We start from the raw sequence: 12,756 nt of genomic DNA, 5'->3' as shown, positions 1-12,756 counted from the left end.
TTTTAATAACATTTTGTAGGCTATTCTGCCAAGGTCATTCATTTTAGTCAAATCACCCGATTAAACAATAAAACAATAGTTATTATTGTTAATTAATTTAATAATAAGATTGTCTTAGCCTATGACCGCCACATGTACTATCTTCCTACATTAAAATATTAAAGTTCTTTATAAATTATAAGACATTTTTAAAGAATCTAAATTCTCAAAATTTATTGGTTAATTAAACTACAAAATCTCAATAATTTAGAAAGCGTGTTAGTAGAATTAGTGGCAATTTTCGATTCATAATTGGGGAAGAATTATCGTTTAAAAAAACACTCAAGTATTAAATTAAATATTTTCTTAATTGCTATAATAAAATTCCGAAGATTTATTATAAATAAACAAGCTACGAGGAAAGCTCTCTGTAAGATCCCCCTTTAACTGCCATTAAAGCTCAATAGCCTCATTAAATATTCACCGTCGTTGGGATGAGGACAAATAAGGTTCATGAAGATTAAAGGCATTCAGGGTACACGATTCCTTTGTTACACGCTCCTGGCTTTAAGTAATGGAATGGAGAGTATACCAACGGTTTCTTATCAATAAAGGTAATAAATTTTAAAATATATATATATATATATCAATTAATAATATTAATATAATATAATCATATTCAAAAAATATAATTTGTACTAATATTTTTATTAGCTGGGACAACGTACGTTATCCTATTTTAATATAATAAATACTGAATATTTTCATTTTACAAGTACCTAAGCTTTTTAAGAGATAAACAGTTTATTGGTCAAATATGCACAGTTGTGGTCCATCAAGTATGTACCATCCATACCATATTTAAAGACAAAAATAAAAGGAAATACGTTTAATGAGTTGTAGTGAATAACTCTACTTTATTTAATTTATTTCACGGCGAGAGAAATTTGTGAACAAGCTGGATCCAAACAAATATCTGGAATGTTCCACGCCTTTTGCAAAAAGCCCGTCATTTAAAGCAACTTAGACTGGAGTCAAAGCCCCCACTTTCAAAAGCACACAAAACCAACAGAAAGAAGTTTGCTTCGGAACACATCACCTGGGGAAAGAGATGGAAGCAGCTTAATCTTGATGGCTCTGATGGATATCGATATTAATTTCATGATTTGCGAAAAGAAAAGATATTTTTAAGCAAGTGTCGAATGAAAGGAGGAGGTATTATGGTTTGGGCTGAGATAGGATACTATGGAAAGACAGAATTAGTATTTTTTTTTCAGCTACATTGTATGCGAAAAAGTATATAGACATCGTCCAAGAGCGAATTGTTCAAAGAGAAGAGTTGTCTCGAGGGCGGTTCATCATTCAGCAAGCACATGTCCACACAGCTCGCATAGTAAAAAATTTGATTGCTGCCAAAAATAGTTCCATTTTACCCTGGCCAGCCCGATCACCAGACCTAAACATTATTGAGAACTGCTGGGGGAACTTTATCGAGCAGTTTACGCTCGAGGGAGACAGTTCAACTCCATAGAAGAACTAAAATCTTGCATCGTAGAAAAGTCCAATTTCGTCCGAACTATATAAAGAAACTTTTTAGATCTATTCCAAAACGATTGACTGAACTCTTGGAAATAAATGGCGGTTCAACACATTACTAAAGTGACAAATATAAAAGGTAATAAAGAAATAAATAAACTGGCCTATATTTTTGTCGCGGCCGGTGAATTTGTTTTTATTTTTTTTTCTTCAATTAGAAATATACTTGTGTCATAAATTTTTTGCTTATGTTTGTCATCGCAAAATAATTTAACCTAAACTATATTTATAAAGATTACTCAACTAAAATTTTAATTTTTCACAGAAAAATGAAGGTGGTCTATAATTTTTGTCAGGAAGTGTAAGTACTAATAAACGTGTGTCTAAGAGGTTGGAACGTTATTCATAGCCCTAATGTAATATGATTAGGGTAACCTCAAATATTCCATATATACAGTACCTTTACGTAATATTATTATTACTGAATGGTACTGATCATATCATTATTATTGAGCATTCTTGGAATTGATGTGTACAGCAGAATGTTATTACCCAGTTTGTAGTGGTCTTAATAAAATAAAATGGCTTAAAAGAGGCTCTTCAGTAATTCATATTTTCATATTCGTGGACTTTTCTTTGACCATCGATACTTATATAGTTATTTGAATGATTCTGTTTATTTTAGTGCGTAACATTTCTCCTAAAAGGTTTAGAGACCTATTTAACGTAGCAAACTCTTATTTCATTAGGTTTAAAATTAAGATATTTTATTCTACATTAATATATCCTTGACAAAAATTTAAAACACATTGGTAAATTCGGCTACCTAACCTGGATATCTTTCTTTCAACAAATCCCAACAAAAAGACACGGAAGCTTGCACACACATGTTAGGTGTTCCCAGCAGATGAATACCACATGTGACTTCTAGGAAGTCCCAGGCGTACATTTTATTCAACGTTTAATTTTTGTTTTTTAATCTGATTGAATATTTTTATCATAACGGATTCACCGAATCTAGTCCTAATACAGGAAACAATGGAAAAAATTAAGACCTTAAATAAATATTTTCAACTCAAGCTAACTGAATTGCTTTTAACTACAATCACCATTTATATGATTTTTTAAAATCTAATTTATTATTAATTTACAGTAGTTCCCCTATTATCCGGGTCTCTATAAACCGGGGTTTCTACTAATCGAGGTTCTAAGAGGACAATTATTTTTTTAATAAGGTGTTTTTTTAATTTTCACACCATTTATTTTATATGTACATTCATTTACAATTTTTAATTTACGCATTAAAAAAAAAATGATTCCCCTGTGGGGTCAGTGGGTTTTGAAATCCTGTGGGTTTTGGAGCCCTCCTGGGGTCCACCCAGCCTCATAAAGTGGGGTACCCTTAATTGGGTAAAAATCTGGCGGTCGAGCGTGATTCTGACCAAATCACCTCCTAGCACAACCGTTGGTCTTCTTTACAAAGTACTGAGCCCCTGACCCTTTATGGGTTGGATCTGTACAGATTTAAATTTTTTAAAAAAATTATTATTTTTAGCGATTACATAATTGTTAATTATGCATTGTTCTTTAAAATAATGAATGGAAAAACACGCATACATTCATTCTTATGTATTTTTGCACATTATAATTTAATCTATATGAAACGTTTGTTGGTTAATAAAAATGCTTTAGGCCCTGTTTTTATTTTTTTAATTAAGCTTCTTATCTGTCACACCAAGTCTATGTAGTGTTGTGATTCGATTATTCGGGATGTCCAATTATCCGGGAACCCTCAGACCCAACATTAGGGGTTTTACTGCAAGTAAATTTTCAAAAACGCTAATGCATTGATCTTGAAAAGTTCGATAGTTATCATATTGTCGGATCAAAGCTGAAGTACGTTAATTTTTTTAATAAAAAATACATAAACATTTTATATATATAGATAAAATAACACCTAACGTTATTTTTTATCATCTTCGCGATATCAATAAGACTTAGTTAATGTGTGACGTCAACGATTAAACATAGAAAATGATAGATTGATTTGTATTGGAAATACAAATTTGCAGCTAACTTAATATATATAATTCAAACGAAATCTTCTCAGAAATTTGCAGATACGCCAATCTGGTTTTAGACCAACAATTTCTGAATATTTTCATGTAATGCGATACAGTAGTTTTAAAAAAAAAAACAGTTGCCGTTGTTTCGAGATAATCATTTTGTGACTAAAACTGTTTAAAGAATATTGTTTATTCGACTTTTAAAAATTCACACAATTATACATTTTAGTATATTACTTAAAAAATTATAGTTTGTTCCATTTCGAAACTAAGTTCGAGAAATTGTTTGAGCCGACAGAGCAGGAAAAGAAGTTATGAATCACGCGATGCGAATAACTTGAAAATTACTTTACATTTCCATAAATTACCTTACATTTGTCAGATTAGTTTCAAGAACTGGATTTGAACAAATTTATTGAAACTGAGGAGAAAAAAGAATTTTTTATACTATTAAAAAATTAAAGTAAAACTTTATACCTCTAAATAGATTATTAGATTGTACTATTAAAACAATAAATAAAACATTATACCTCTAGTAGATACTTAGATTGTACTATTAAAATAAAACATTATACCTCAAAAAGATACTTATAAAACAATTAAGTGTTTAATAGTAAATATTAGCTTTTCCTTTAGTAATGATTATCGATTCTAAGAAAGTACATAATAAAATCATAAATTTTTTCAATATCTTCGTTTATATAATTATTAGGAGTGTTAGTTCTTATTTCAAAGATTTTCATTAAATGTATGCATCACACAACTTTTATTTACTATAAAAATTCCTAATTTTGTGTTTCTGGAAGTAGAAATAACGAATTTCAACTTAGTATTTGCCAAGAATATATTTATCGAAGTTGTGCACTTATTTATCCAATCAATAGAGATCGAGTAGTAACGACTATCGATATGAACTCCTGAATCTAGTTTTCTTTTTTCTCTTTTATTAATTCATTAAATTCTTTAATATATTGAATTTAGCCATAGTTTATTATTGCTAATAATATTAACTGCTTATTTATTTTAAATAACCAAAATTGAAGGTACTTTAGGGGAAGATTATTTTAAAAATCCCTATTTCAGCCCTGTCAGACTATTTAAATGAGGTTATGGCCTATTTGATATTAAAGACCACTTAGTTGTTCACCGAATTTTATAAAAATCATTAGAGCCGCTTTTTCTCTAGAATATCTTAGAAAATCTTAAAAAAGTGTAAAATCGATTCTCTAAAATGACACTTCTGGTTCGTCGATTTTAACGAAGAAGTTTCTATACCATTCCAAGCATACACCTGTCTTAAGTATGTAAGCTCAGTTTCGTACATCTTTCCGTTTTTGAGCTAGGCTGTTCAAACACTGACCATTTTGTGAAACTTTTTTGGATTCAAGCGACCTCAAATGTGATATTCGTTGAAAACCCGAATTTGATATTTTGCTCGATTGTAATACCACCGCTTGTTATATCGTCCATATATCGGTAATTGAAAGTAAAACAGAGAAAAACACTTTATTAGAAAAAAATTAGGGGTGCCCAACTTCATTGGGTTTCTTTATACACATATAACTTGTGAATCATAATTAATTATAATCCTATTAATAAAAATAGTCACATCATATATATTTTTTTAAATGTCACATTATATAAATTTCTATATTGTGTACTTCTTTTTTTATTATTTATTATTTCTTCCCTTACACATTTTCCCCCAGCTTTTTATCGTTCTTTAAGTATGTTTAATTTTTCTAATGTTTCAATTTTACAAAATTTTCTCTCTTTTCCTTTCCATCACTCATACAATTAAATTTAATTTAAAGTATAATAGAATATATATAGCCATATTAAATATTGTAAAAAAAATATATAAATATTCATAATACCGAATACGGACGTCCCCATTTACAATATATTAATATAAAAAAATATGCATATAAAAATTAAAATAGAATAGGTAATAAATAAATATATTAAGCTAAAAGAAAGAGTAAGAAATATTTAGTAAATATAAAATTGCATAGATATATATAGAATATTTAAGATAAATAATGTGCAATATATGCATGCTCTCCGAGATATCACCATCATTCTCAGCTACCATGAGTGTGTAAAAAGATTTAAAAGCAAATTAATCAATGCAGTACAGAGAAACACTTTATTAAAAAAAAGTTATACTGTCCAAATGTATTGGGTTGCTAGATACTCAGCATCTTCTTAAATCTGGTAAGTATTTTTTTAAAAATCTTATAAAATATTGGCATTGTAAACTTATAATATTTAACTATTTTTTTTTGGTTTTATCATTTTTGGTTTATGTATGTTTTTTTTCTGTCAGGTTTTTGCTTTTTTCGACTTCTGGTCATATTGTATTAAAAAATTCCCCGATCCATCAACTAAAGTATTTCTTTCTACTGGAAATTTCTTGGTTAGATAAGCTAGAAGAGGAAAAAAAAATTAACGATGCCTTAAAAAATATATACCATATTCAACTGTTATGTTACTAGGAAAATGAAATATAAATACCAAAAAAAATATCTTTTCATATAAGGGATGTCAACCAGTGCAAAAACTCACAGCCATTTCTGAATTTCTATGCTACATTTAAAAATCAAATAGGCATTCCTTGCGGAGCTTTGGGGCTCCACTAAACCATCGAATTCCTCTCATATTCAATCCTTTCAATCAAAAATGCTTAAATGCTCCTTACTATGTCACAAATCATGTTGCACATCAGGACCTCAATGTTCCATATGTTAATGATTTCGCCAAAATCAGAAATAAATCCTTCCATGATACAATTTCTAGCCACCGAAACCCACTAGGTATCTGAAAAGAAGATGGCCGCGAGATCTCCTCTAGAAATGCTATTCTCCACATGTGTGTATCATATCATTGCATGGCTAACATCAAATTTTCTTGTTGCATATATTTTTAATACAGATTAATAAATTTAATCAAAAAATAAAATAGGCTTCTACTGTAGTTATATATGATTAACTGGTATGAAAATAATATAAAGTAGAAACTTCATTTAGTATTATAAAAATGTTGGATTTTATAAAATATGGTTATTTTGCGGAAATGAATATATATAGGAATAATATATTATAATATATTAATAATTCAATCTTAAAGCAAAACGTTCAAAGATATTCAATCCTAAGACTTGGAAGATTATTAGAGTATATTAGTCACTTTATCGGTTCTATCCTCAGCATGATCGATAGCAATGGCCCAGTATCGAAATTAACTATCGATTCGTGTCGCATAAATAAGGAATTAGCTTGTTTAAAATATAATCCTCCTTTGGATGATAAACGAGCGGAAGATAAAACCAAAGAGGTTTTACTGACTGAGAAATGGCGGGCCACTGCTATATGTATCACCGCTGCCCCCGTTTTTGTGCGGCACCTCCCGTAGGGACAGCTCCACTCTTAACTCAGATATATCGGCCTCGGTTTGATTTCATTATCCACTAGGCTTCTGTATACGTTTACCTAATTCATACTTAGTGAATATTTATAATAATCATAAAATTTTACAAATTGTGACTCATACTGTAACGAATTGTTATATATATAGAGATCTCAGTTCGTATAACACCAAAAATAAATTAAGTTGATAGTTGAGATTAAATTGCTACATGAAAGCTTTTTTAACTTCACAACTGTACGTGAAGGGTGTTATGTATATGATCTTAATTTTTTGAATTAATTTTATCTAACCATGAAATTTCCAATAGAAAGAAATACTTTAGTTGATGGATCGGAGATTTTTTTAATACGACATGACCAGAAGGCAAAAAAAGCAAAAACCCGAAAGGAATTGCTTAAGATTTGTAGCAGCAAGTATTGAGATAATTTATTAAAAAAATGCTAATGACAGTGATACTGCAGTTTTTCATGATTAAAATGTATGTTTGTTATCGTATTTTGTTTTTTGTATTATTTTCTTCTTGTCATCTCTTTTTGTAACATTTATTTAAAAAAACTCATTTCCATCAATCGAATTTCTTTGGTGTGGTTTCAAGACTCACAGATATCACTACAACAGCCAAGCACCCTAAACCCGTATCAACATCACCCTACCTTAAGTCCTCTCTTTTATCTCTTAATTATTATTATCATTTATTTATTATCTTTCTTCAGTAATTATTATTTGTTCTTCTCTCTTTTAATCATCACGCGGAGGCTCCTCCCCCCTAAATATTAAAGCAGATTTCTCACAGAATGGACACAGATGTATTTCATCAGATAAGTATTTCACTGTATACCTTCAAGTACCAACGGTAGAAAAAAGTTGTATTTAATTTGACTTATGTCATATTTAAGCAATGCAATTTATTAACTAATGTTTTATTTTCTGTTTTAGATCGGGAAAAAAAATACAACCACCTGTAAACACACCAGTTTTCCTTAAATTTTCTCTGTGAACTCAAGGCAAGGAAAACCTTATGTAAAACCTTACTATATAAAAATGGCTATATTGAACATTACAACAGGTCAGCCGATAGGTATTAAGTTGCCTTACACCAATTATTATAAATGATTAAATTAGGCCAGATAGAAAACTGGAAAAAAGAGAAATATTGTTCAAAGATCTAGACACAAATCAAAATATTATTTATGATATAACAGTAAAAGGATGCAAAAATATGTTAAATCCATAAATATTTGAAATCTATAAACAAAAATGTATAACAGGTAAAGTTAAGTTAAGATAAAGTATATTACTAAATCAGATATATTTAACTCAATAAATAGTAGCAGTAACAAAAGGCTTTTTGTAGATTTCAAAGAATATAGTTAATTAATTTTTGCCTGTATGGAATAAACCGATGCCACACACACACAGGAAAATAGATAAAAAACATTGTGGTCATACTTGGATGCTTTCAGAAATTAATTTATAATTATTTTAAATGCATTTAGTAAAGCAAAACATTTAGACATAACTAAATGTCCATAGACATTAGTCCTTTCTTGCCTTATTTTTTTTATAGAGTTAGGAATTTGGTAAGAGGATATATCGATGGGAGGGATGACCATCAAAGCGGAAGAGCGGGCAGAGAAAAGATGGGACACAAAGGTCCGCCCACCGACATCTAAGGCTATAGGTTACGGTGTAGAATGCTGTCCAGTGAGCTGGAACATGTTTGGTAGACTGGAGGAGTACTGGACAAATTTGGCAGGGTTCAAAAGGACTGGGCAGGTAGAGGTGCTAAGTATTTGTTTTGAACGCCCTTCACGCCATTAGCGCCCTTCACGGGCTTAGCAAGAACTTTTGTCATTATTTAATCCTGCATAATGACCTGGTTCATATTAATTATTTTCTTAAATTAGGAATCAGAACTAAATATAAAATTACTTACTACAAATATCAGATATTATATGAAACAAATTCACAACTGCTTCCGCATACACGAAATTATAAGTGTTTTAATAATAATTTCGTGTTAGCATCGGGGATATTGCGATCTTAGCAGAAAATATTATTTTGGACTCCCTGGAGATCATACACCATCACCTGCATGGGAATTAGCTCCGAGATTATTCATTGTTTTATTTATTTATTTTAATATGTGGATCTGACGATTAGTGTGTTTTAACTTATTTATTCATAAAATTATTTTATTTTATTAGTATTATTATTTTTATTTTATATGTTTTAAACTTATTTATTCATTCAAGTGTTTCTTGTTGTGAACCGGCTTTTTATTGTATTTTCCTTTGAATCTATGTGTTAGTCTTGTTTTGGTGAAATGTATTTATTTGTTTGTTTTTTGGTATACTGATCTACTCTTGTGACTATTATTAATGGCCTGATCTCACATTGCCGTCTAATAGTGTGAGTTTGTTTAGCGGATCACTGGAGAGGATCTAGAAGGGTGAATTCGGGAGAGTGAATTTGTTAATTGGGTGAATTAAAAATTGTGAAATGGTGAAATTGAAGGAACAGAAAAGGAAAAGAAAAAAAGGAATGAATTGAAATACTTGTATTTGGTGTATAGACTGAAATTGATTGTAAGAGGAAACTGTAGGGAAAAAAACTGTTTTCTTTCTATTTTATTATACCATGTAACTATATGTAATTTATATATGTCCGATTGCGGATTGATTAGTATGCTGTGTGATCTCTCACTCTCTAGTTAATGACATTTAAAGTCTACAGTCGTATTTACATAAAAATACATCTAGTAAATTTAATGTTAGGTATAATGGTATGATCCAGACTTGAAGAGAAACTACCCATTTGGTAGCACTCTAATAACATTTTTATATTAGAAGATCTCGAGGCCATCGTCTTTTTAGGTGCCTCGGAGGATTGTCAAGAATGGAAGGTACTAACTAGGAGGAAACTACTGGGTTGAGTAGTTAAGGAGTTTATATTATAATTGCTACGGGTAACCTATGGCAACCAAAAGGTTGAATTGGAGGGGCTGCCATAATGTAAGCAATACTAGCGCTTCATAAGGCAACATTCAAGACTTCTTCCTCCAGCGCTCTCTGTAGTGAGAAGAAGTTACTCAGACTGAGGAGAGAACCATTTTGAGTTGAAACCAGCAGTCTATTCTTCTTTGTTTACTCTAAAAATCTGCCATGAGTGAGTAGAATTTCTGGAGTTGTTCGTAGAAGCAGAGGAGAGAGAGTCATAGGAATCCAGAGGAAAGAAGGAAGCATGAAGTAAGTCCACCAAGCAATAGTTAACAGACACATCATCATCAACCAGCTCATTATATCTAGTTTTCCATAGCCCAGTTATTCTAAATTAATTAACCCTTTTAACTATAAATTTAATAAGTTTTATTTCAGCCGCCTCCAACACCACTTGTAACTTATGTAATAGAATTTTATTTTAGTTAAGCACGTCTTATTTTTCAATATACAGTTCACTCAAACCCAACCAGCCAACTAAAGGTGAATGTGTGCCTGGCATTCAGTTGAATGCATACTTCATAAAATAATATAATATTATAATGAGTACTACAGAAACAGAAAGATCTGTATGAAGAAAAGGTAAGATATTTACAAAGGAGAATATTTACAGATTAAAAAAGATATACATGTAGATAAGTGGAATTTATGAAGACAATATAGAGATGATAAAATTGAGGTGAAACAGAACTGAAGATAGACAGACACTAATATAGGTGAAGAAATAAACTGATACACTGTACACATACAATAGGTAAGTTAAACAGACACTATTGTCTATAATCCAAAGAGTTGCCAGTGCAGTAGATAGGAATAACCTCTGCTAACAATAACTTACTTTAAGATTTTTATACTATTGTTATACATTTACAGAATTTTTATTGTGCATGATTTAAGCTAGTAAGAAGTGAAATCAATTGCAAAATAAAGATTGAAAAATGGAGATTGAGTTTGGAATTTCATTATAGTATAGCTCACAAAAAATATATTATTTATTCTGTTGTTATAACTCAATTCAAACATTAAAACATCATATAACCTTTATGAAATGTTTTATTTGTTATTTGTAATAAAACAAGAGTATTCTGTTGTTGAGAAATTAATAAATCTCTTTTTCACTCTTAATCTGTTGTATTTATTATTTCTTTTATAAGACATTTGATGTTTGTGTAGTATTTTGATAATGTTGGATTGAATCAGGTTTAATTTGACACCTGGTATATCGGCTTTGTTTAAAATTTTATGTTCTGCAATGCTTTGATATGTTTAAATTATGATAGATAAGCGACAATTTAAGACTATAAGTAGGCTCAGACCAAACCTAAGTTTTGTATGGTCTATATTCCAGATCACCCTGTAATGTAAAAACTATTTTACAATTTTATTTCAAAATCAATTGATAAATTTTGAAAGCTATTGAAATATTAACCAAGATATTGTTTTTATTATTGAATATTAAGAATTTTATTCTAAAGAGTACTTTTAGGGCTTCAGGGCGTAAAACCCAACAGTCATTCCTTTTATACAAGTATTTATAGATTATATTCATTTCTGTCATCATCATCCGTCTTAATTTGTCAGTTTTCACAAACAATTATTATTTCCAGTTTATTCGGTCCAGTATATCTTTTACGAAAAGAGTACGAGCGCACTTTTCATATCTTGTGTCTTTCGTAAATCGAGGAAAGTTGAGGCTGGAATTGGACGAGTAGGACTGGCCAATCCTGGTTGATTGCCGAGCCAGGCACCTCCCAAACAGCACAATTAGCTAACCAACTTCCCTTCAGTTCTCATTTAGAAGTTTCAACCGACTCGCAAACCCAATCCCAACACCCACTTACGTTCCGTATCCCAATAACCGCAAGGCCTTTCTACCTTAGTTTTACATAACATTGTATCACGATACTATTCAAAACTGTCTTCTTCCTTCATTCACTTCGTATTGATAACTGGTAGAAATAGCTTTATTCAATGATTCTGAGATCTATTATCTACTAGAATTGATCAAAAAATAAATTTTTTAAATTACATTAATCATGTTCAATATATACCGCCGAACTCCCCGCGATAGCATCAGTACCTCCATTTTTGCCTTTCAATAACTCAAAAGACAATTTTAATAATTTCAGATTCGTTGAGCTCTCTAAAAAGTTTAAGTAACATATACCTTGAACGGCCACTTATCATAAGAGTCCTATCTTTCCTCTTAAAACTGTCGGAACAAGGTAAGTGCATAAATTTCATTTGGGTCCCAAGCCACATCGTTGGCAGCGAGCTCGCAGGCAAAGCTGATATGAATGAAAGCACTCACGCTTCCAGGCCAAGGTACCGCCGTTCCTACTCCTTCAGAACTCAGTAGACTTCATAAAATAAAAATATCGGAAAGATGGCAAGTCATGTGGAATGAAAGCTCTCCGAGTAAATTGAAAGAAATAAAAAGATTAGTAAAACCATGGTCGACATCGTACCGCAGCTGCCGCAGGTAGGAAGTTGCTCTAACCCGCTTAAGAATTGGCCATACTGTCCTAACGCATTCTCTCCTGGTCAGAAAACTGCCTCCTCCATCGTCCCAATATTGTTAGTCCATTCTCACGATTAAACAAATTTTTGAAGAATGCCCTCACTATTTACCAACAGTAAGCAGAATAGTACTGACCCCAAATTCATCTGAAGATCTCACAGATGAGGAAGCTAAAGTCGCATTGGTATTTTAAAATTTTATTTTTTATTATTATTATATATAAATA

Source organism: Halyomorpha halys, unplaced genomic scaffold (assembly GCF_000696795.3).
Source record: "Halyomorpha halys isolate HHAL.00 unplaced genomic scaffold, Hhal_1.1 Scaffold147.1, whole genome shotgun sequence".
Taxonomy (NCBI): domain Eukaryota; kingdom Metazoa; phylum Arthropoda; class Insecta; order Hemiptera; family Pentatomidae; genus Halyomorpha; species Halyomorpha halys.
The sequence above is the reverse complement of the archived record's forward strand: the minus strand, read 5'-3'. Positions refer to the sequence as shown.